A 24,149-nucleotide genomic window follows, 5' to 3' on the forward strand; every position below is an offset into this window, starting at 1 on the left:
AAGTGCCTGCTAGGGCGAGGCGCGGGGCGCAGCGGAGGGTTTATGATGTACCAAAGGCTTCTATATTGGGAAATCGGGCGATTTTTCCGCATGTATACCTACGGGTGGAAATCACTGATCTCTGTGGAAGCACCCAAACAACTTTTCCCCAGTCCTGGAGAGGAGAAAAATCTCTTCGGGAAGAGCAAGATCATCGATGGAAAGTAGCTGCTTGGCGGAGGTTTGCGCTCTCAGAGTGCTTTTCTAGTTGAAAAAGGGTTGCTTTAGTTCACTATTGACACGTATTTGATAATGAGCACCTTTTGATAAACATGTCGATACTTGAAATGATTTTTGTTTTTGTGTTTTAATAGGATGACACTAAATGTAAAAGGCAGGTGTATGGACATGATGATCCTTTTGTAATGCATTGAGACCTAACCTTAATATATAATTGCATTTTGTGCAAAGGTTCTGTATACGTGATGAGAAACTGGCCAACTCATAACTTTGGATGATTAATGCCTGTTGGCCACTTGTGCGCCCCAGCATCAGGTCAACTCTTGTTTGAGACAGACAGAGTTGTAAAGGGATTCTACTCTATAAGCTGAAGAAACAGGTGGATTGCAGACATATGTGTACATTGTATATACTGTGCTTCCTTGCACTGAGGTGGGCATAAAGTTCCAGGATCCTTAAAGCGAGTTTAAATCAAATGTATCAAGCTGTAGAAGTACATAGTACAAAAATGTATCATTAAGATAAAGGAGGTTAAAGGACATGTCCACCTTCATATACACGTGGATTGAGTGAATGCCAAAATATTAGTAGAACACATCAGTGAAAGTTTGGGGAAAATCTGACAATCCATTCCAAAGTTATGAATTTTTAAAGTATCTGCACCGTCACTGCTGGATGAGAAGACTACTACAGTGTATGATGTCACATGCGTACAACGATATAAGGAAAATAAAAAGAGAATTTCACAATTTACTTTGCTTTTTAATAAAGTGCACATTTCTTCGACTTGTTACTGACATATGTTAAGGGTGATATTATTCCCCCAGACTTCTGAAAGAAAGAAGTCGAGTGCTCTTTTGTTATGCGAGAAAAGTGAAAATATGTTGAAATTTCTTTATTCTTTCTTTATATCGTTGTACACATGTGACATCACAAGCTATAGTAGTCTTCTCGTTCAGTCGTGACTGAGCAGAAACTTCAAAAAATCATAACCTTTGAATGGATTGTCTGATTTTCCTCAAACTCTCACTGATGTGTTCTACTGATATTGCTGCATTCACTCAACCCGCATGTCTATGAAGGTGAACTTGTCCTTGAAAAAAATGATCATAAACAAGTGAAATTAGAAGATTCATCACTTACATGTTAGCTTGCCAGCAGTTTGTCTAACATATTTTAATTTTGTCACCTGAAAGTATATCATTTACAAGCATTCTTGTTTGTGATATTTTGTGAATGTGTGAGTGTGTGTGTGTGTGTGTGTGTACAATAGTCCACATATACACTATATGCTCCAGTTTTTGTGAGCTCTGCATTAACAAGAAAATTTGCATAATTCTTCTTCCATTTTAAGGAACAAAGCCATTAACATTTGTGTATGATGACCTTTTGGAATGCGAAGTGCTAAAAACAAACATTTATATCGCACCATTATCTGGGAATTATACAGTGTATGTCACAGAAGGTAATTCTCCATATGAAATAGTAACTTGCCAGTACAAAACAAAGGAAACATAGCTATGGGTGCAAAATTCATGAAATACTGTGCCAGCAGTTCTTCCTGAACGGATTGAACACTACACCCATCTCTACATTTTCTTGGTATAGTGTATTCATGTCATCTCTTGTCATTTAACCCGTTGAGAACGAGTCCCAAGTATACTCGGGCAGGTGTCTGTGGGAAATGCATGTTGTAGCAAAATCAAACCGTCCTCAATGGGTTAAAAAAAGAAAGGATTTACATAAAGAGATCACATACATTTGTGCAATTTTCATAGTGGCAAACATGACACATACCATGGAATAACATCAAACACAGACATGGTGTTGACTATATTACATATATACATATATATGATATATATTTTACATCACTATAAATTCTTGAAGATACCACTTGATGGGGTACCATTTACAATGTACATGTCAATAAATAATTCAAATCAATAAAAGGATTTACTATAACTTGTACAAGTAGTTGATGGCAGGCATAGATTGATGGGTCTCCCTATAAAAGCGAAGTATCAGAAATGCCAGTGAATTCTCCTGCAAGCTACTGTGCCCAAAGCAAAGAATCAATCAAAGGGAATATGCAAATGTCAAGACAGCAGGTGTATGAGACTCTGAAATTGAATGCCGAACGACAAGTTCATCAATCATGTCATCAGCGATGTTGGCTCATTTCCCCTTTTCCGACACAGTCCTAGCTAGTCTGTCACTTCATATCTACTGGAAAAATTATTTGATGATGGATGGCATGACTGAGAATTGGCTGCATGAGAAGCGGAGAGGAAGAATCAAGTGGAAAGACTTTAAAGCAGGCTCAAGACATGCCAAATGAAATAAGTATAATTTATGCGTCATCGAAGACACTTCAGAGTAACCTAATATGACACCTGAATCTGACAAGCATATTTAGGGAATTGATTTTGTAGTAATCTCTTTAAGTGAGTGCTTGTCAGAGTACATTTTATCGATATTATCCTTAAGTACATGTAACATGTTTTACTAGGAAATTTCATGCATAAAACAATTATCAAAGGCATCTTTTATGTAGTACACATTATTTTACGAAAGAAATTAAGATTTCCCTTTTGCTTGCTGTAAAACATCCAGGGTACATGGAAGATGACAAAGAGTTGTCTAGTGTAATATAAAAGACACTTTACCGGTTGTTAGACCGAGGGAAAGAGACAGTGAAAGAAAAGAAAAAAAATATAGGGAAGATAGAGGAGAGAGAGAGAGAGAGCGAGAAAGAGAAAAAGAAAGAGTGAGAGTATTATCTAAAGAATAGAAGAAAAGGGGATGTGGGCAGACAAGCCATGGATGTACCTGTCCAGGAAGGCTCAGGGATGATGTATATCACCAGTAGTCATGAATTATCAACCATAATTGCCTGTATATGTACCTCTAATTTATGTTTCCTGATCTCATATCCTGCAAATGCGGTGTTGTGCTGGCAATAATGAGAAGAAAATTAACTAATCATCTTTACTCCTGTCCGACTGCATGAATGCTGGAGGAGAAGTCATGGGTAGAATGATGTATTCTCTGTATAAATCTAATGACCTAGTACTAGGGTGCAAGAATCCTACTTTAATATCAAAATGCATGAAATGCATTTTGCCAGTATTATATTTTACAATTTGCAAATCTGATGCTTTAAGACAATTTCAACTGTGGTTAAATCTATGATAGAGAATTACAGGGACTGAATGAGAAATGTATTGTACAACTTGTACTATAAAGCCAACTGCCTTTTTCCGCGGCATGAAATTTTTGTGAATTGCCAAAGGCATTCAGTGCATATTGAAACAAGAATTTTTTGGATGCATTTTAATTTTGTGAATTATGGCTGTCTTATACATCTTGCTCATATTATATTACTAGAGTAAAGACCAGTGGAAAAATGAAAGGGTGTGATGTATTTGTACATAGCGATACTATTATGATTCATGTCCAGGCTCTTACTCACTGGCCTTCAACTAATATTGATTTCATATCTAGTAATAATTCTCTTGCCATGCTCTTGTATTTGAAAGGTGATACATGTACATGTAGTTCTGTATTTCTTGCCAGAGAGAGGGGGAGATGTAAGCTTAACAAAATAGAAGCCTGACTTAATGCTAAAACATTTCGTGGCTCTCTGTTGACGCAGAGGGAAATTCTGTTCACGTCACCCTCCAATCCTCCCAGGGCTATTTACACGGAGAGGACTTTAAGAAGAAAAACTTTAGCGTGGGTTTCTGTAGAATGCACACAGAGGTATGTATGCGAGGATGTGTTGATATGAAATGGGATTGGTTTCACAGTAATTAGGAAACTCTATATCTTGGAATGTGCCTTTCAGGAAATATGATGCTAGAAATGTCAAGTATTTTAGAGGGAGTGTAAGTTCAAGAGTATTCAGACTCGTTTGTCCTGGTTTCATTTTTTTTTTTTTTGTATGAGTAAAGTTTTTTAAATTTTCCTTTTTGAGGCTTTTATGTGCATTGTAGTCTTAGTGTACATGTTGCTGGTCAATGCCACAAAGTTAAAGAGAAGATAAACCCTAAGAGCAATGTGGATTGAGTGAAAGCAGCAACATTAGTAGAACGCATCAGTGAAAGTTTGAAGAAAATCGGACAATCCATGCAAAAGTTATGAATTTTAAAAGTTTTGGTGTTGGAACCGCCGGATGAGGAGACTACTAGAAGTTATGACGTATGAGAGGACAACAATACAAAGAAAATATAAAGAAAATTCTACAAAAATCCATTTTTCCGTCAACTTGACACTGGCATATGTTAAGGGTAGCAATTATTTCCCCTGCTTTCTGAAAGCGGTTAGTCAAGTGCTCTTTCATAATGCTAGAAAAATGAATTTTTGTTGAATTTCCTTTATATTTTCTTTGTATTGTTGTCCTCTCATACGTCATTTATAACCTCTAGTAGTCTCCTCATCCAGCGGTTCCAACACCAAAACTTTAAAAATTCATAACTTTTGCATCAATTGTCCGATTTTCCTCAAACTTTCACTGATGTGTTCTACTAATGTTGCTGCTTTCACTCAATCCACATTGCTCTTTGGGTTTACCTTCCCTTTAAGAACATAATTTGACTGATTACTGTAAGAGCGGGATAAGTTTGGGGACTTGAAATTAGTGTACAGTGCACTCCCGTTATAACGAACACGGTTATAACGAAATTTCGTTATAACGAAGTAAAACTTCTGGTCCCAAAATTATCGCCATTAAAGTCTATGGTACAAAATTCGCTTATAACGAACACGGTTATAGCGAAATTTCCGTTATAACGAAGTCTTTTCCGAGCGCCACAGACAAAGAAAAACAAAAGAAATGTCCTCCGTTATAACGAAATGCGGATCGCTTTCGAAAATACGTAGCGGAACAAGGCATTTAGAGCTACAGTGTCTCTGCATGGGCGAACGTGTCACATCACTGTGTGTTCGCTTGGTGTGTCACGCACAGGTTCCGAGGGGAACTTGCGTTATTTTAATACAATAATCTGAAATTGATTAACTATTTGTTTTATTGTTCACATAGCTTCCCAGTGTATGACGAGTATTCAACAAACAGAATATCATATATACGTGGCTTCCTTGTTTTCGTTATATATTGTATTTGTTCGGTTATAACGAAATTTCGTTACAACAAAAGAAAATTGCCGGTCCCGAGCATTTCGTTATAACGGGAGTGCACTGTACTAGTAATGTATACAGCAACTTATATTTTAGTGGAATATATATACAGTGTCAGGGCTTGACACTAACGGTGGCCCGGTGGCCCGGGGCCACCAAAAATGCACGTCGGGCCACCAAAAAAGGTCGAATGTTTGCCTTTGGGCCACCAAAAATAAAAGTTAGTGTGGAGCCCTGAGTGTACAATATGTCAAAGTTACTTATTCAAATGGATGTGCAGTGCAGTGTTTTCAGATGTGTTTAGGAAATGATATTGCTGCTGAAGTACATATTATCATTTTTATAAGATCCCACTTGGCACTTGAACTTCTAATAGTAGAATCAAAACAAAACAAAATCAGTAATTTCAGTTCAAATACAGATTGTACATGACACCCAATTATTTTACTACTTTCTGATAGCTTGACATGTATTATGACAAGGATGTCATGACAAAGTAAGAAGGTATTTATAGCATACTGGAAATAGTGTGAATATTCATTGATTAGTTCATTTCAGCATGGCTCAAGCTTCAGCCATGGCTGTTCTTCAGCATGTGCGTGCACAACTGATATGTGTACAGAGAGCTGTATCATGTTTTGAGGAGAGTTATAACACCATGTGCTTTTATAGTTTTCAGAGGAATAGAAGTGAGTACAAACATGATTATGAAGCAGCAAGTGCCTGAAAGACTCAAATACGTTGTCATTTATCCATTTCTGGCGTAAGAGTTCACATGAAGATTTTTTTTTTCTTGTCTAGATTTTACAATTCTGAAAATGTTGAAAAATGTGAAATCTTATACTGTACTCTCGTTTGTTTGTTTTTTGATCTATTTATGAAAAAGAAATCTTTTTTATTTTGTCATCATGGACCTTTCCTCAGTCTTTGTGGGAAGTGCTATGCTCTGCAATACTCTTACCATTCATAATTGAATTTGAACAAGAGTATTGATGACGTGTACGCAGGTACATTAATTTCATCCAAGGCAACAGGATGAAATCAAGTAATAATATTAATATAGATTGATATGATATCTTAATTGATATGCAATGAGTTTCCAACATGCTCAGCTCACAAATGATCATACTCATTAAATAGCACACACATGCACACACAGGCATCCATTGACTTACTCCCAGATTGTGTTTTGTAACAAGACAAAAAATACAATCATATCTATAAAAATAGAAATGTGTATTTTTTTTTTTATCCTATGTTTTGGTTGTCTGTCTTTTCCAACCTACATGTTATATACTATGACCATAAGTTTCCATGTACAGTTGAATAAAAAATGGAAGTAGATGGAGTCAGAATCCTGTCATATTCTGTTTTGATCTATATCTGCCTATATTCATCTGTCCATCCATCTCCATTCACACCCCCCCCCAAATGTCAACAGGCCAATGTTTAACCAGGAGCTATCCCTGCCGCCAGTTGTATGGCCTCTGCTCATTGCAAAAGTCATTTTCATTGATTTTAAATCATCCCTGGCACCAGGGAATATTGTTGTCTTCTTTATCTTTATCATGCCCCTTTTTGTCATTTTTCATCCTTCCTGGCCCTCGTACTTCTTGGCTTCTCCGATTTTGTAGAATATGATGGGCCATGGATATCTCCCCAATGGGTATGGGAGACTGCGTGGAGCAGTAGCAGGCAGTGCTGGGGAAATTTCCCGTCTCGGCAAAGGCTGACCATTATTATGAAGCAGAAGGGTCGCCAAATTCAGTGTCGTCACGATTCTGTCGTTGCTCTGGTAATTTTATCCGAATGCCCAGTGGTTTCTCCGCCGTCTGCAATGGTCAATTAGGATCCGTGGCAAGATGTTTACAGTATAGGGTGAAATTAGCAGACGACTACAGCATTACAAGCTGCAACTCCCTTGGAATGAGTGAAAGATTCCCTTTTCTCCATAATGGATGGTACTGTTCTCGAGCGATACACTGTACATTGGTAGTGGTGTACATTATACTTGTGTGTTTTTCTGGAATCAAAGAGTATCCCTGTCCTCTGCTAAAACTATTTTTAAACTGAGTTGTGATGAATACATTCGAAATGACTTAGTAGACAGACCGGACAACAAAGAAAGTAAAGTGCACCACATGTTTGTCCTATTGCGATCATTAAATAAAAAAAACCTGGTATAATGAATTGGGAGCTACAGTAAAATGTCTTTGCATTTATTCAAAGTGCTTGTAAGGGATAAATAGAGTCCATATGATAAATGAGGATAAATGTCATGTTATAAACATTGTACCCTGCTACAAGGAACTTTTAAAGGATATCACTGTTTCTTTTAGTTGCAAGAACAGACATATTTGGCAATTTTGAAAAAAATAGGACAAAGTATGAGTCTAACTTTGAATCTATCCTGTCACTGCAGTCATAACTGAACATGGTACTGGTAGATATGATTCAGGGGCAGATCTAGCTGTTTGCTAAAGGGGAGGGGGTAAGTTTGGGTCATGACAAGCGGGGAAAAAAAGGTCGTTACATTTTTTTTTGTTTTTTGCTATATATATATATATATCAAATGGGATAGCCTTTCCTTTGACATGCCATGTTGGCTAATCTTTAGGGCAAGACAGCTAGGATTTGGACAGGACATCACTGAACTGATTATCTGACCATTAATCCAAAAAAGTAATTTTCACCAAAATTTGAGATATAAGGTCTTGTAACACCAGTGACAATATGTATTCAGTTCAACAGCTTTTATATGATGTAGTCTTTCTTCAGTATATATGGGTATGCAGTGAAACTCACAGATGCCAATTAATGAAAACAAGATACACTGTAATTTCTGCAGCAAAATTCCTCCAAAACTTGATGGGTTACTGAAGAAGGTCGTGCATATGGCATTCCACGGTCATGTGTAGAGAATAGAGAGGCTGCACTGCATTATATTGTAACATATGGAAAAATGATATTATGTGTACAAGTGTATATTAGTATCGTGACTAGCTGTCTCCTAAAAGTACCATGTCTCTCCTCAGGATAGGTGGTAGATATTGCAACTTATTGCAACCTAATTACTTTAATCATGATCTTGGTTTCACGTTAGCAATTAAACTGGAATGTTAGTGGAGACCCAAAGGAAATGAAACCAAAGTTAGAATGTGTAATACACTGTACAGTTAATAGCACTCTCATTGAAAGGGATAACCAAGGAGGTGCTCGCCTAGTACCTCCTTGTACCTCTTTGGGATAACCACGCTGAGGATTGTAGTTATATATGTAGGAGCTCATGCCAAAGGCCGACCCGTGCAAGCATTGAATGATTCCTGGCCAATGAATACTTTTAATGTTCACGTAGAATCAACTCCAGCTCACTGTCCACTTCCCTTAATAATGAAAAATCAAATTGGTAAATGGGAAGGCACACCCTGCCTGAAATTGGTTGATGACAAGCTACACAGTCCAATCTGCTGACTTATCATCAAGTAGCACTTGTTGATAAAGACTTATTTTATTCTCTCTTGTTGTTGATGATAAGCAATGTGTATCTAATCAAGGGTAGTTCTCATTGATAAGGTAACACATATTTACAACATACGTACACAGTACATGTTTAGATTTTGTTGTTTGATTTTTAGTCAGGTCATGGGTTCAAATCCCAATGATATTCATCCATTTGTGTGCCATGATTCAATTCAATCGCAAGGATTATAGTACATGTATTTTGCTACATTTGAGGTTTCTTTTGTTTGCATGGGGAAAATACAGTGTCATTCTTCTAATGGGTTGATTTGGCTTATAGAACAATTCAGAAATAATGCTGTATTCTTGATGTTAAATAATCAAACCCCTTAATGCTCCCTGAACACCGTGAGAATTGGCCCCTTGACTTCTACACACTTCCAATGTAGCAGCGAGACAAGGTGTAGAGGGCTGAGAGGTAATAAGAAACACATTTGCCTTCTGAGTGTGATGAATTGCATCCTGATAACATTCATTCCATCAATCAAGCAGCTCAGCACAGCAGCTCTATCAACGTGATCGCACATTTTGGGTGCATTCACACTTGCCCTATAGAAAGTATGAAAGGGTGCTTACCCAATTTTCTTATAGTTTTATACAGGAGAGATAATGTTCTTGTGCTAGGGGGAGACATTCTCAGAGCAAGAGTACTGTACTGATATATGAATGTGCATTTTCCCCACAGAACATGACTAGTCAATGTTTTATATTTGTACTTCAGGATTTTCGTTAGTGCTTGTCAGTGAGTGATGTTATTGTTTATTTTGCATCACTTTGTATTGTGTCATGAAGATTGAACATTGAGGAAAAAACAATACACTGAGGAGGAGACTTGACTACAAAGTTTATACCAGGTAGATATCTCAATTGCAGTGCACTGTACAATGTCTCATTGTAACATTGGCAGCAGTGCCTGTTGGAAATGATCTTTTCAAGTACACTGTACCTTTGTAAAATATGGAAATGTGAAATGTTGCTAGTTTTATAGAATGTACATGTAGTCACTTGTACTTCTAGATATCAAACACATCAGTCACATAAACATGATTTGCAGTGGAAATGTGGTGGACAAAGTTAATGTTCAAAATCCTTGACATTTCACAACATCGCCCATTTGGAGCAAAATGCAGTCTAAACTAGACTAAAATTAAGTATAAAACACACATTGTAGGTATCCAGAGTCAGTGGGGACAAACTAGAGAAGAAGCAAAGGTGTTTTATGGTATCATGACAATAGAATGTACCTTAAATTTTTCGTAAAGGGGAAATCCAGTGCAGTTGAAAGTTAGTCTGAATAGGAGTAAAAAAAATTTTAGCACAATGATGGAAAATTGATCAAAATTGGCTAAAAGATAAAGATGTTGTGAAATATCAAAGTTTTGTTGCATTGCCAAGCAGTTCTTGAACAGTCAATATAAATAAGCAAATAATGAAGTGATGATGCCTTACCCTCACAACTGGCCATTATAGTTTGTTCATAAAATTTTAAAATTTCCAGTTTTTCACTCAAACGCAATTATGCTTGAGTCTCCTGATATATCTGACTGATCATCATTTTGAAGTTATTCAACCAGGAATAACATTGGATATGTTTTACATTTTCGTAACAAAAAACATGAATTTTCATCATTTTTTTTTTCCTTGACATGATCAATGGAAAATTGTGAGGTGATGATATTATCAGCTCATTTGCTGCTTATTCATATCAATTGTACGAGAACTTTTCGACGGGATTTAGCAAAACTTCATAATTTCATAACTTGATCAATTTTTCACTGTTGCACTTCTAAGATTTTACTCTTTCTTATCAGAATAACCTTTAACTGGCCTAGAATTCCCCATTAATCAACAAATGCATTGAGCATGTACATTGCAATCAAGGTGCTATGATGAAAAGGAAATTAAGCAGTTCTGTGACTTTCAATTTCTATGCTAAAGACTGATAATATGTTGTCATGGGCCAACCCAAGCCTATAACAGACATCAGTACTGCAGGCAGGTCATATTTTGACATGGATTAAGAGTGTTAAGTATAGTCCTGATAAAATCTTAATTTGAAATGACCTGGTTTCTGCTCCAAGAGATTTTGGACAGAGCCCCAGAATCACTGATCTTATCATGTAAGCTGTATATGATTACTTCATTTAGTCTAAAATCATTTCTGTCAAGTCTTGTCAAAAAGTACAGTTGTAGGGCATAACAGTTTGCTATTCAGCAAGCAGATTTGAACAAGTATGAAAAACATACAATGTACTATGGATATATTCAGCACCTACATAGTGTAAAAGGCAAAATGTTAAAATGGTGAATGACAAATAATGTTTATCTTGCTGTATAGGGGTTAAACTACATTCATGCATAAGAATAGTAACACTGTAATTTCTACCATGTTATGTGGTATTGTAATTTGAAAATAATGTAAATGATATTTGAAACGAGTGGCATCATATTCAGACAAGACCAAATTGAATTTTGCAAATCAAAATTTTCTGGATGGAGAGCATTCTTTTGTAATATTATAGTGACACAGTATGAAATTACTATCCTCTTTCCATCTTGCCTGGCACCATTGTCTCTTGGTATACTAACATTTTAGAGTAGTTTCAATAGTCAAAGTGTGGGTTAAGTGATTAAATGCAAAATTTGTGTTGTTTGCTTAATTCACATATCAATAAAATCACAAATGATGTACAGTGTATTTACTCGGCAACTTATCTTAGGAAATGCAGCTGTTTGACATATATGAGCATAACTCTTAATTTTATGTCCAAAAAGCAGTGAAATATAGAATATCTTCACGTATGATGTCATATAGCAGTACATACCACTAGCCTCTTCATCAAGATGTGAATACTTTATTCAACATTGAGTAAGAGTGGGAGAGGGAAAAACATCTTCTTTATGAATATTACATTTGTTTCATTAGCAATTGATCAAAACTTTAAGGTGATGGAAAGACGAATTGATTTCTAAAGGTCATTAGATTATAATTATGATACTATTTCATGGAACTTCATCCTCATTTGCTGCTTGTAAAAATCATCTGAACTTTAAAAGCTCCTCCTACCTCACCTACATACTGTACACTGTTTTTTTTTCTTTTATTCTGTATATGTATGTTTTAATCAATCCATGCAGTTATTTTTTTCCTCTAATTGAAGCATTTCAACCTGTAAAGCCCTGCACTGTCTGAGAGAATTTGCTTTCACATAAAAATCAGTATGTTTATGGCCTTGAAATGTGAACGTGGGCAACCCTCCATCTGATCAGAGGAGACGGGAGGATAGAGATGGACATGATAGATGTTTGATGTCACTATCCAGAGTGTGCATCAGCTCCTCCGAAGGGGTGCCCCTTCCGAGACCTGCCAAATTGAGTGTTGAGTAATGGCTGTGAGGTGGCTTGCTGGAGTTTGTGGTCCATGGAGAGAGAGAGAGCGAGACTCGGCAGAGAGAGACGGAGGCATTAGACTTGTTATCCCCTTAAAACAAACCCCATTTAGCTGCTCAGATGTACATAGTGATTGATACCTCTCTTAAAGGGACAGTGTACTTGTGGATTAGAGGATATGCGTCAAGAATTGAATTGTTTTATTGGGATTTGTCAGACTGAAGTATAAAGGTCAATATGTAAAGAGCAACTTTGCCAAAGTTAGCATTTTTGTTTGCGTAGTCAAAAATACTACAGGCACTGTGAATATGGGGGGGGGGGGGAGCAAATTTTTGTGACTTTCTGATGCCGAGATGAGACAGTTTTTTTCATATCAGCAGATCTTGTAAATGTCAGTGAAACTTGATTTTTGGGCTTGAATGATTTATGTGCTTTTTTTTTTTTTGCCATCAAAGTGTTTCCATATGTATTGAACAACCTTTAGCCCATCATTAAATTGCAGTACATACAACTGTATACGGGGCTGCTGTTCTTAAATTTTAAAACACGCAAACATTTTACTTCTGATCCCGACATGAATGTGATGAGCACGTGTGCATTTTTCTGTCCATTGCTGTACTCCATAATTGTAAATTTAATCACTTGCAATATTATTGCAAAATGTGGATACACACAAAGAAAATTAGACTTTTTTCATACGTGGCATATATACATGTAGTATATGATGGAGCTAGTCTTCAGAAGTGGCTTCAGATTTCACACTGGACAGTACATCACTGCAGTGTCAATGTGGCAAGCTGAAACCAGCCTAGCCTCTCCCTTGATAAAATATGATGTCTTTCTCATTTGCTTGTTTAACGATCCCTGCATCACATTCGTTAACACAAAATTTGCTTTCAGATGCAAGTAAAAGTTTGTTTTTAGTGAATTTCATGCATACAGACACAAGTTACACAGTCTCTAAACGTTTTTTTTATTACATGTAATGACATTCAAGTGTGTGCCAGATTGTGGTATGAAGGTCCATATTATCAGCTTTGTTTAGTAGGCCTATTTGGAAATCTCAATTTCTTACCTCGTTTAGTTGGGACAGTTGTTATCAAAATTGGGACAAATGTCATAGTCTCTGGTTGTCCCTAGTGAATGGTGGCGACTGTAGATATGTAAATTTACAGTATTGATACACTGCTGTTGCATCTGACATGGTGATATAACTTTTTCAGTGGAGACATTTATCAAATCATTGTAGGTGCAGTCATGGACTGTGCTAATACTTTATGAATTAGTCATAGTTTGGTGGATAGCTGTGAACACTCACATGTATCTTTGACTACAAGTAGTGTATTGTACCTGCAAGAATAATGTGTGCTGCCTTCAATAGTGTGAGGCAAAGAAGGGTAATTTCATGCTCATGTATCTCAGATCTAGTGCCCGCTTTACACATGGTACAATGCCAGCACAGAGATACCTCATCCCTCCCACTACTCTGTTATGATGTACTGTATTGAAAGCAAAACCAATAAATCCTTGTGAACATCTGCTCAAACATTTATTTATGTGCAGCTTTTTCATTGGAACCATATTTTTTTCCCCTCCCCTCTTGCAAAAGTGGGAAATGATGAAAAAGTGAAATGGCCGACATCCTAGCCGAGTATGAGCGATAGCCATGCACCAGTGAGCATTTGCCGGGTAGACGCAGGACAAAGATGAGAGTAAATATTTATTAGATGTCAGAAACGTGAGCCGCCTCCCAAAAAGTGCATCGCCATCCCTTTGTTTGTGGCATCCTCCTGTGTTTGAATTGATGTCCACTGTGAAAAGGCAGTGCATTTTGTGTGTCAGGAAAGGAGTTAGAGTAGACTGTGCCGTTAGTGAATGAAGATTAAACTCATAAGTTTGAAGATCCACAGAGTTGGCAGATTTTTTTTCTTTTTTTATTCAACTAGAATAAAGTTTGTTCCATTTGAGAAGTAAAGTTACAGACGTTGAATATTGATGTGTATGGATGTGCCCCTCATTGATTGAGTTGAAAAACAATAGGGCATTAACTTCCATAGCTTGAATGCCGATTTGTATTTTTGTATGTTTGACAAAATCAGTCATTATGGTTGAAGCAAATGCTTTCATATAGTTCTCTGACATATTCTTGAACAGCTTTGTATTGATCTAGGATATAATGGCAATGGGCATAGATGAAACTTTTGAACGAAAGTAAATGGGTAATTCCATGAAGTTGGGGCAGTGTCCATGTAGCATCGTGATATTCAAAAAAATACATTTCATCATAACTCAATATTAATTATGCTATACATTTATTGTTTGTAGGCTTTACATTTGCATTGAGGCCACACATTTTCCTGGAAACTTTGTGCCATTCAGACTCAATTTTGATGAAGTTATTAAAGAATATGTAACAGTGTCCTGTAGCATCGTGACGTGTCCATGTAGCATTGTGATATTTTAAAATTTGGTCCTAAGAGACAAATTATGGCAATTAGCTTGACCAAAATTTGATGCAATATGCATATTTACAAGATATGAATGAGATAGCTAAATATCTCAAATTTCCTGTACACAGTTTTAATTTTTAAAGAAAATTACAAAATGTATCATGATGCTATGCGGTGTCCTTTTTTTGTGACATTTGGTGGACACCGCGTAGCATAGTGGCACATTGTGTAATTTTCTTGTAAAAGTAAAACTGTGGAAAGGAGAGTTAAGATATTTAGCTATCTGACTAATCTAGTAATTATGCATATTATATCAAATTTTGGTCAAGCTAATTGCATTAATTTGTCTTTTAGGACCAGATTTTAACTATCATGATGCTACATGGACACGTCACGATGCTACAGGACACCGTTACATATCGTTTTAATAACTTCATCAAAATTGAGTCTGAATGGCACAAAATTTCCAGGAAAATGTATGGTCTCAATACAAATGTAAAGCCTATAAACAATATATGTATAGCATATAATAGTATTGAGTTAGGCTAAAATGTCACACTTTGTGTCCCAACTTCACGGAATTACCCAAATCAGTATCTCTCATCTTTCTCCCTTTCCCAAACTGGACATAAAGAACTTTCCTTACAGTTTGTCTCAAACAGTGCAGATCTATATATGCGAGTTTGGTAACATTGCCCAGCACAGCTTGATTTTTTTTTTTTTTCAGAAAGAGATTCTTTGCTGTGCGAATGGCAGAAAATGACTGCGAAGCAAACCTGATTTTTTTTTTCTTTAATAGGGTATGGTATGAGGTGAAAAAGATAAGGTTGAGTTTATAGAAAGCTAATGTCTGATTTGCATGCAATCTTATTCTACAAAATTGTATGACCTACAAGTATGTTGTATGTGTACAGTGCCTTGATGAGAAAGCAAATTCATCTGTATTTTGGCATTGCCTTTGTTAACAGGGCAAAAAGAGATCAGTAGCTTTTATCCTGGGTACACAATATAGACAAAATCACCATAGGGTATACTTTGGAATGTCTGTGACTGCCTGATCTCCACTCCAGGAGCCCATAATGACAAAAAAAAAAAGCATCTGAGAGCATCCTCTAAAGTCTTCACTATCTTAGATGATTCCTCTTTGGAACTTCAGTTGTTGCTTAGATATTTCCTGTCACACAGGCTTTCAAAAACCCGAATGTGTTCTGTAGTAAGGTTATCTTGCAGTATGTGATGTTATCTTCTTGCTTCCTTTTTTCATATTATGTAAGTTGTGCTCTTGTGAAATTGATATGTGCTCTTAAGAATCTGGATCGCGATAGCATGATTTGCCTATTTTGTTTACTGAAGTTTACTGGGAACAATCTGCCAATTTGTTTTCTGTAGACAGTATCATGCAGCTTTGGCATTAGCTCACTCAGGAATGGTTGGGGGGGGGGGGAGATGGTTACTGAGCTGATACACAGTGCAATTAATGTTAAACCCCATCTGGAGCAACTCGAAATGGCTTTGAGTCATCTGAGGACTATATTAATAGCACCAGAATCAATTTTGTTGGCGGGCCAAGGCAGCGCACACACCAAGGGGTAGCTTGGCTACAATCCACAAGAGGATTGCGGAAAAGCGGCATTGCTGGCGTCTTGTTTTTGTTATCACTGATAGCAATATTACTCTCTGCCCCCCATCCATTTGCCTATATATCATCTGTATTCTAAGTTCATTATGTATTCATATACTGTTCATCTACACTGAACCCGCATTTGCAAGGTAATATGAATTAATTCAATGTACGTTTGTCAGAATGCTGTTCAGGAAAGTACATATATCCCAATTGTAGCAATCTGTGGCCTTGTTCGACTTTGCAACCATATTTTGCTGTACAAACTACATCCTGGTTAAACTCAAAGCCATATGTTCTTTTGTTACAATGGCTGGTCATACCAAATGTATGTACGTTGTAGAAACATTGCTCCTGAATATGCTCACGAGAAATATATGTTGAATTTGTACTGCAAATTGTAAATATTTTTAGGAGAAACAAAATCTTCAAATATTTGTGCCTATTGTTCAAATCTAGAAGTTCTGCGACCTTTTTACTGTTTCTTAAAAGCATTCTGACTTTTCTTCAAAGTGACTCTGAAAATTTGTTATCTGTTCATCTTAATTTTTCTTTGAAAATCTATATGATTTATCCTTTTTTTATGACATTTTGTTATACTGTTCTGCCTTGCAAATGTGTTGGTATAAAGAAGAATTTGACTTTCATTGAAGAAAATCAAATGGTAAGCAATGTAGGATTACAAACTAACATCTGTTTAATAATCATTGTTGGCTCATAACATGAACACTTTTTGTCAAATATTGGATCCCATGGTTATAAGAATCCCACAAACCTACATACATGTTGTATATACAGTGTTGTATACACTTGTACATTTCTTGTAAACATAGAATCTGTTGCTATATCATGGAAATTTTCCCTGATTTCATGCATTTGAACCCTGGTGTTCATGTATTACTATGAAAATGATAACACATTAATGATTTTGTATATTTTAAATTTTGTACAAAGATACTCTATACTGTGATGTTATTAATACAAGTAGAAATCCCTGCAAGAAGTCCAGTGCCCCCCCCCCTCCCCTGTGATAATTGCGTAGAAGATTCCACTTCTATATTGTACATCAGTGCAGCCACAAGATGAAACTTATATTGATAATGTGACACAGCGAACAAAAAGTAAAACTTACGGACGTGTTGTAAATCCTTGTTTTCGTCATTTTTTAGGTCACAAGGCCATTGGTAATCAATGAAAGCACAATATTTCATATTCCGAATTTCACTTGTGTTGGCTCAGTTCAAAATTGTAGAGTTTTGGATAGTAGATTTATACTTTTGATAATGTGTATGTTTGGTTGTATAAAGTTCTGGAGTGGCTGTAGCATGCAGAGGGGTATTGATTAGACTGCTACACATGCGTACACTAAGAAGACAGAAGTTATCCTTCTGCCCTCTTAAGTTGTGATTGTGAATATTGCTAGTGAGAGTAAGAGGCTTATACCAGAAGGCCTGGTGTGTTCATTGCACCCTTTAGGAGCTTTTTCAGCCTTGTCTGCAGTTGACCCGTAACATTTCAACTCTTGTCTTTGTTCTTCACAGCAAAAGCTACTGGCCAGTGATCTGCTTGACCTCGTTGCATCTTACTTCAACCTGAAAGAGAAGGATTATTTTGGTTTAGCATTCCTCGATGAGACGTAAGTTCCTTGTTGATTATATTTTGCCTTGTATGCATTGATATCCTCTGTACAGTTTGCAGAGACTCCAACTCTCCCATTTTTGACGGGAGATCTCCCGCCGAAAGCCAATTTTTGCAAAATTTCCCGTTCTCCCGTTTGAGATTTGATTTCTCCCGCCCTGGCTCTGTGTCTCCCGGTGGAAAGGATTTCTTACTTATTGCTATCGTATGTTGAAAAAATAAGCCTTAGATAGCACCAGAGAACATCTAGAACCCTAGGAACTTCGCGCTTCGCACACATCAACTTGGAGTCTCCTGTTTGCTAGGGGTTTCGGGCGGGAGAATCTCCACATCAGAAGGTGCTTGGGGTTGGAGTCTCTGAGTTTGTATTATGCTCTCTGTCTCAATTAGGGATAATGGAGACGATTTGAACTGAAAAGAGCTACAGATGTTTTATCTGCATACAAGTAATGCATCTCTTCATGCGTATTATGCATGCAAACCTCATGCAATGTTGTATTCTGAATGCTGTGTTTATAGGGAGTGACCCTCTTTTTCACGTGCTCAAACTTCTACATATATACGTGTATGTGTGATACCAAAGTTGACTTGGAAATGTCAGCACCGTGCAGAATACTGTGGCAAAACCATTTTGTGAATTAGTCTCCTCTTCCCTTTACTAACAGCTTGAGGCATCTTCAGGTAAAAAAAACAAGACGAAGGGCCTAATCTTTTATTAAAGCAGACATGACATCATGACAATGGATATATAATGTGTTTCTGATATCTGTTCGCCCCACCCATATATGTCCCCATGAGGGCACCCCCCACCCCTGTTTCACCTGTGACATCTCCTAGGTGTACCTTTTTATCGTGCCCCATGTGTTGATGGCATTTAATGTGATGGAAGTGCTCTGTGAGTTCTCGTTGCTGCCTGAACCTAATTTTGCTTGTAAAAGTTGACAATAAGTAAATTACGTCAATAGACTGTCGCAACTACAACATATCGAACAAGTAAAGACTTACTTTTAGTGATATCTTGTAGGTAGTTACAGTACAAGATAATAGTATCGTGACATACATGTATTACTATTTGGGGCATATTACCATGTATCAAGGCATGTGAAATTTGGTGTAATATACCACACTGAATACACTTCATGATCTGTGAATGATTAAATATTCGTGGTGTGATTACGGTGATTAATGAATGGGTCCAATGCATGTACTTTCATTTCTTCCTCTAAACTGAGAAAAACCCTCAAACAAACAAACATGGTATTTACAAATTATGTCATTAAAAATGCATCAAAGTAAAGAATGGCTGAAGTATAATTTTTCTTTTCGACAACAATGATGTTCTACAACTTGGTTGTTGGGAGATGTGTAGAGTTTTGTTCATACAATTGAATGGCTGGTCCAAAGAAACCAGTGCTCTGTGGACTTTTGTCTGCTGTGCTGTATCAATTACTCAGCCAATGCAACTATATTTGACAGTTTCTCTATAGAACATCTTTGTTGCTGTTGTTGTGAAAGCAATGATGGGCTTAGGTCTAACAAATTTCTTAGCTCTCCAAATCTGCTTTAGACTTCTTATCAAATTTGGGATTATATTGCTCTCTAGGGGGAAACAGAAATAAGCTTCAAAAATATATGATTTTCTCACTGACAGTAGTTCTGGCATCTCTCTGTACCCTTAAAGATACACATCTTTTTTTTTGCTTCATCATCAGTTTTGAGAGGAACATCACTTCTGACAACCGTAAACTGATGACTCACTCATTGGTCATTTATGATTTGATTTATGACCAAAGGGACGTCTGCTTGATATATTGACCATTATTAGCATTAGTTGACTTTAACTGTGTGGATGCTTCAACTGGAGGAAAGAAATAGAGGAGTATAAATGTATTCTTCAATGTGGGAAAAGGGGACTTTGAAAGATATTGCATTTTAGAATAGCGATGAGTATGAACTGCAAAGGAGTGTGTATGATTAGCTTGATCCGTGTTATATTATGTGCGGTTCACATGCATTAAGAGTGCATGTGTAGCGACATGTTCGTAATGCAGTTAATTCGCTGAGAAATTAGATTAAGTCCATGTGAAGCAGCCAGAGGGAAATGCATGGTGAGGCAGCATTCTCATTTTCGCTGCCAGCCGTGCAGCCAGTTGGGTCGAGACGGAGAGCTGGTCTGGAAATGAAATTGATCCGTCAAGAAACAGCACTGCTGAAGATGGCACACCTGCCCTCGTGGTGGGACAGGTTTCCTCTTGTGGACGATATCGGCTGCTAATGAGTACACCAGTGAAGCAGAAGAGGGAACGACAGACATGATTTGTCAACACAAACACGATCATATCATCCAAAGTGCATTGACAATTTGCTGATGATAATAGTCTTTGTAGTACTTAATAATTCATAGACTATTTCATTTCTTCTTCTTGATATTTGAGTAGAAAAATACCAGGGATTCAATTTTGGCATCTCATTTCTTCCTCAGTTACCATTATTTAGACATGACTCTTTTAGACAAGATATTTTCATCATCTTTTCCAAATTGCACCCTTTCCCTACTCGGTGTGATTTTATTTCTGGGCAAGATTGTGTTATAATGCCATAATACTTGTATCGCATTCTACATATTTACATTGTAGGACCTACAGTGCTCAGGATTTTTACAGCAAGTACAATGTATAATAATGTTAGGTACCAAATGCCATAGTAACAATGGAGATTGTATCAATTCACAATAGTTGTGAATCATTCTATCCAAATGTTGTGTTATGTAATGTTCAGTAGAACACCGAGATGTATTTTTTCTTTGTTCCAAGTAGTATAGACTGAAGCCCTACTGTATTTCATGATAAAATGGTGCGATTAGTGGTATTGTGGTTGATCTACAGCTACCGCACAGCAATAACAAAGTCTTTGTGGTTGCAATGTTCCTGAGATGTTGCTCTAGTTCCTCTAACTGCTTTTATACGGCCCCACCTTGTAATTTGAATTGGGACCCAGGTTGCAAATGCGGTGTACGCTCTCTCCCAAGGCAGTGAGGTAATAGACAAATGTGTCCTGTGACTGGCCCAAGGTAATTAGTCTGGAGGGGCTCAACAAAGGCGATGGCTAAAAAAACCCTGGAACTGGACATGTGATGTGTCATTTCGCAGAAGACGGCAAGTTGTGAATAGGAATTAGTTGAGGAATATTGCTGTTATCAATCTGTATAAAGAAGTATGTACAAGTATGTATTTGGTGATTTATCTACATTGATCATTTACAGCTGGCTTATTTCATTTATTTTTTTCATCTCTTTCACCCAGAAACTCCACACATATGAAAAGAAAAATAAAAAACCTTGCACAATTAGGGTAAAGTGACAGTATTCTCAGTAGTATTTAAATCTACAAAATGATGGAGAACTACCAAAAGGAGCTCTGACAGCCGAGTGTCTGTTATTGTGCCTGAGGGAAATATATGAACATACAATAATTTCTGCCAATCGCACGATTAAAAAACACACAGCTTGCCTTTTGTAGTGACTGTCTCGTTGCAAATAATATTTCTCAACTCCATGGCATTTAGGCAAATAGCCAAGGTGCAGAGGGCGAAGTTGAGTGTACTCCAGAAAAGGATTCATTCTGTGCGGCATTCACACAGGAGCCTGTCATTGTGGTTTGAAATGTCACAATGGTAGTTTGGTAGAGTGGAAAAAATGGGGCCATTCAGATACAAAACAAAAGAAAGAATCATCTTTGCCATGCGATTGGATAACTGAAGTTATAATGCAACACTTGCCATTGTGTTGGTGTTTTTGTGCCATTCTTTGTTTCTTATCTGTCTGCAGAAGAGAAGGTACAGTATATTTGACAGATAGAAGACTCAAAGATGTTTGCATCATGCATTTTAGTATTAATTCCATAGTTACATGGTATGATGTATAATTACAGAGTAATGGAATTTAAGGTCATGCACCCATATGTTTTACAATGACTTACTACATCATGTATGTAGAAAATATGTGATGGAACAAACTGAAATTTGTTTCTTCTAACACAAGTAGTGATGAATACATATGTATCTGCTAATGCCAATGATTTCAGAATAACATACAGACGTACATGATGACATTAAACTGGCTTTGTTTTATACACACAAAACACATGTATTCAATAATTTTCAGTATCAGTGGCTGTTTTATAGCATGAACTAGTATAGCAATTCACTTGTGAAACAGATTTGCTAGCTTTACCCATTCATACACTATGTAGGCCTAGACATAGTACTGTACTGTAAATGTGGAAATTTTCGCGGTGTTGAAATTTTCGCGCATTTCGCACAACCAGAAGCTACCATGCCTTATGTTCCAGTACTTGATGTCTTGATTTCGTGGAATTAAAAACAGGCGAAACTCTTCTTACACAGCCGAGCGCGAAAAATTAGTCGCGCGAAAATATCTACTTTTACAGTATAAGCTGTTAATTTTGCAAGGGTTTAATTTTTGTGAATTTCGCAAATCACTGTTGGATCGCAAATTCAACAACACGCAAAAATACTCGAACTGACAGACATAAGTGCAGGTACAGTATGAACAGTGTTAAAATCGCAAAAACAACATCTCGCGAAAATGACTCCCTCATTTTCGAAAATATCTGTACGTGAAAATAACAGCTTACAGCGTATAGTATTTTAGCATCCGTCTTATTCAGGCGAAGAAAGTGGAGTTGTGTCTGCCTCATGAAGATGCAAGAACCCTGGGTTTAAAGAAACAACTCCTGCCTAGTAGAAGTAGGTTCTTCAGTTTGTTACAGTTTGCTTCTCGTCAGGTTGTGTCATTATGTATCACTTTGTGAGCTGGACAGCTGGACAGGTGGGAAGTCATAAGAAAGAGCGTGGATGCTACTGGAAATAGATTTCCCCCACTCTGACAACCTATGTATCCTTTTTCCGCCTGCTCTCTTTAGAGGGAAAGATGAAACATGAATATTTCCCATATTGCCAGCAAGCCAACTTGCTACGCTGATAGACTAACCCGCCATCCTGTGCAGGGGGGGGGGGGGGGGGGGTTGGTAGTGCTGATTGGTTAGGGGATATTACTGGCTAGATGTCTTCTGAAATCAATAGATAGTGGGTAGTCATCTGATAACATGTTTTGCTATCGTTGTTATAAAGGGCTGCAAGGCTTTAGCATAGTGGAAGATGTCATCTCATTGGGTTTCTTTAAACCAGATCACATCAGATTGCATTTGCACTCAAAGCAACATTAATACAGGAGGGCCAGACCGATGAGAAAATCTACATGTACACATGTCTGGGACTTAATGCGAGGTGGCGGAAATTACCAGCGCTGATTGAGAGTGACTAGGTCGCATTACACCTATCCACATCAATCAGCAGAGGACTTCTCTGATATGTACACTGGCAGCATATTCAGTATTCCAAGCTTTTTTCTATTGTATTTGGTTGTAGAGAACAACAAATGCATTTTTAAAGGCATTTGTACCAATTCAGTTGTTGTTGATTTTGCACAATCACACCGAAGCAAATGGTTTGTGGCACCTCTGGACCATGCATAAAATGGCCATGAATTTGATAGAGGTTCAGTGTGGCGTATCAATGCAATTTCCAAATGTCATTTACGCGCTCTGTCCTTCAAGGAGCTTTTCATAACATCAAATATCATTTGTGTGGGAGTGTGTGAGTGTGTGAGTGTGTGTGTGTGTGTGTGTGTGTGTGTGTGTGTGTGTGTGTGTGTGTGCGTGCATATGTGATTCAGCAGCACTAGTAAGAAAGAAGAATACAGCTGCTTTTTTTGTTGTTGGTAATATTGATTTCATTGTTAATGTGGATTTGATATTGAATGAAACTCAAATAAAGAATATTATGAAATAAAAAAATAAAAAGTATGTGTGTGTGTGTGTGTGCGTGCATTAGTGTATATGACTCATGTTTCTCCCTTTACCACAATACTACTGATATTCTTTGATTTTTTAAACTGTTTTTTAAGCCTAATACAAAGGGCACTGTAACTCCGAGTGTGTACTGTAAACTTTGCACAGACCTACTGTACAATGTATGTCATTCTGGTTGTCAACCAGCAGTTTGTAAACTTCATTGCTACTTGTTGGGTGCAGTCTCTGCTGGAAGAGGAGAGACAAACAGACATACTGACAGGACAGACAGACTAAAATCAA

The 24,149-nt window shown here is 37.2% G+C and overlaps 1 pseudogene; it reads left to right on the plus strand.

Annotated features, from left to right (window-relative positions):
- The window catches only part of LOC139724880 (uncharacterized), a 139,857-nt pseudogene that overhangs the window by 32,364 nt on the left and 83,344 nt on the right, over positions 1 to 24,149 (plus strand).

Source organism: Diadema antillarum, unplaced genomic scaffold, assembly GCF_040938485.1.
Source record: "Diadema antillarum isolate AM-2024a unplaced genomic scaffold, OU_Dant_1.0 seq00000002_RagTag, whole genome shotgun sequence".
NCBI classification, from domain to species: Eukaryota; Metazoa; Echinodermata; class Echinoidea; order Diadematoida; family Diadematidae; genus Diadema; species Diadema antillarum.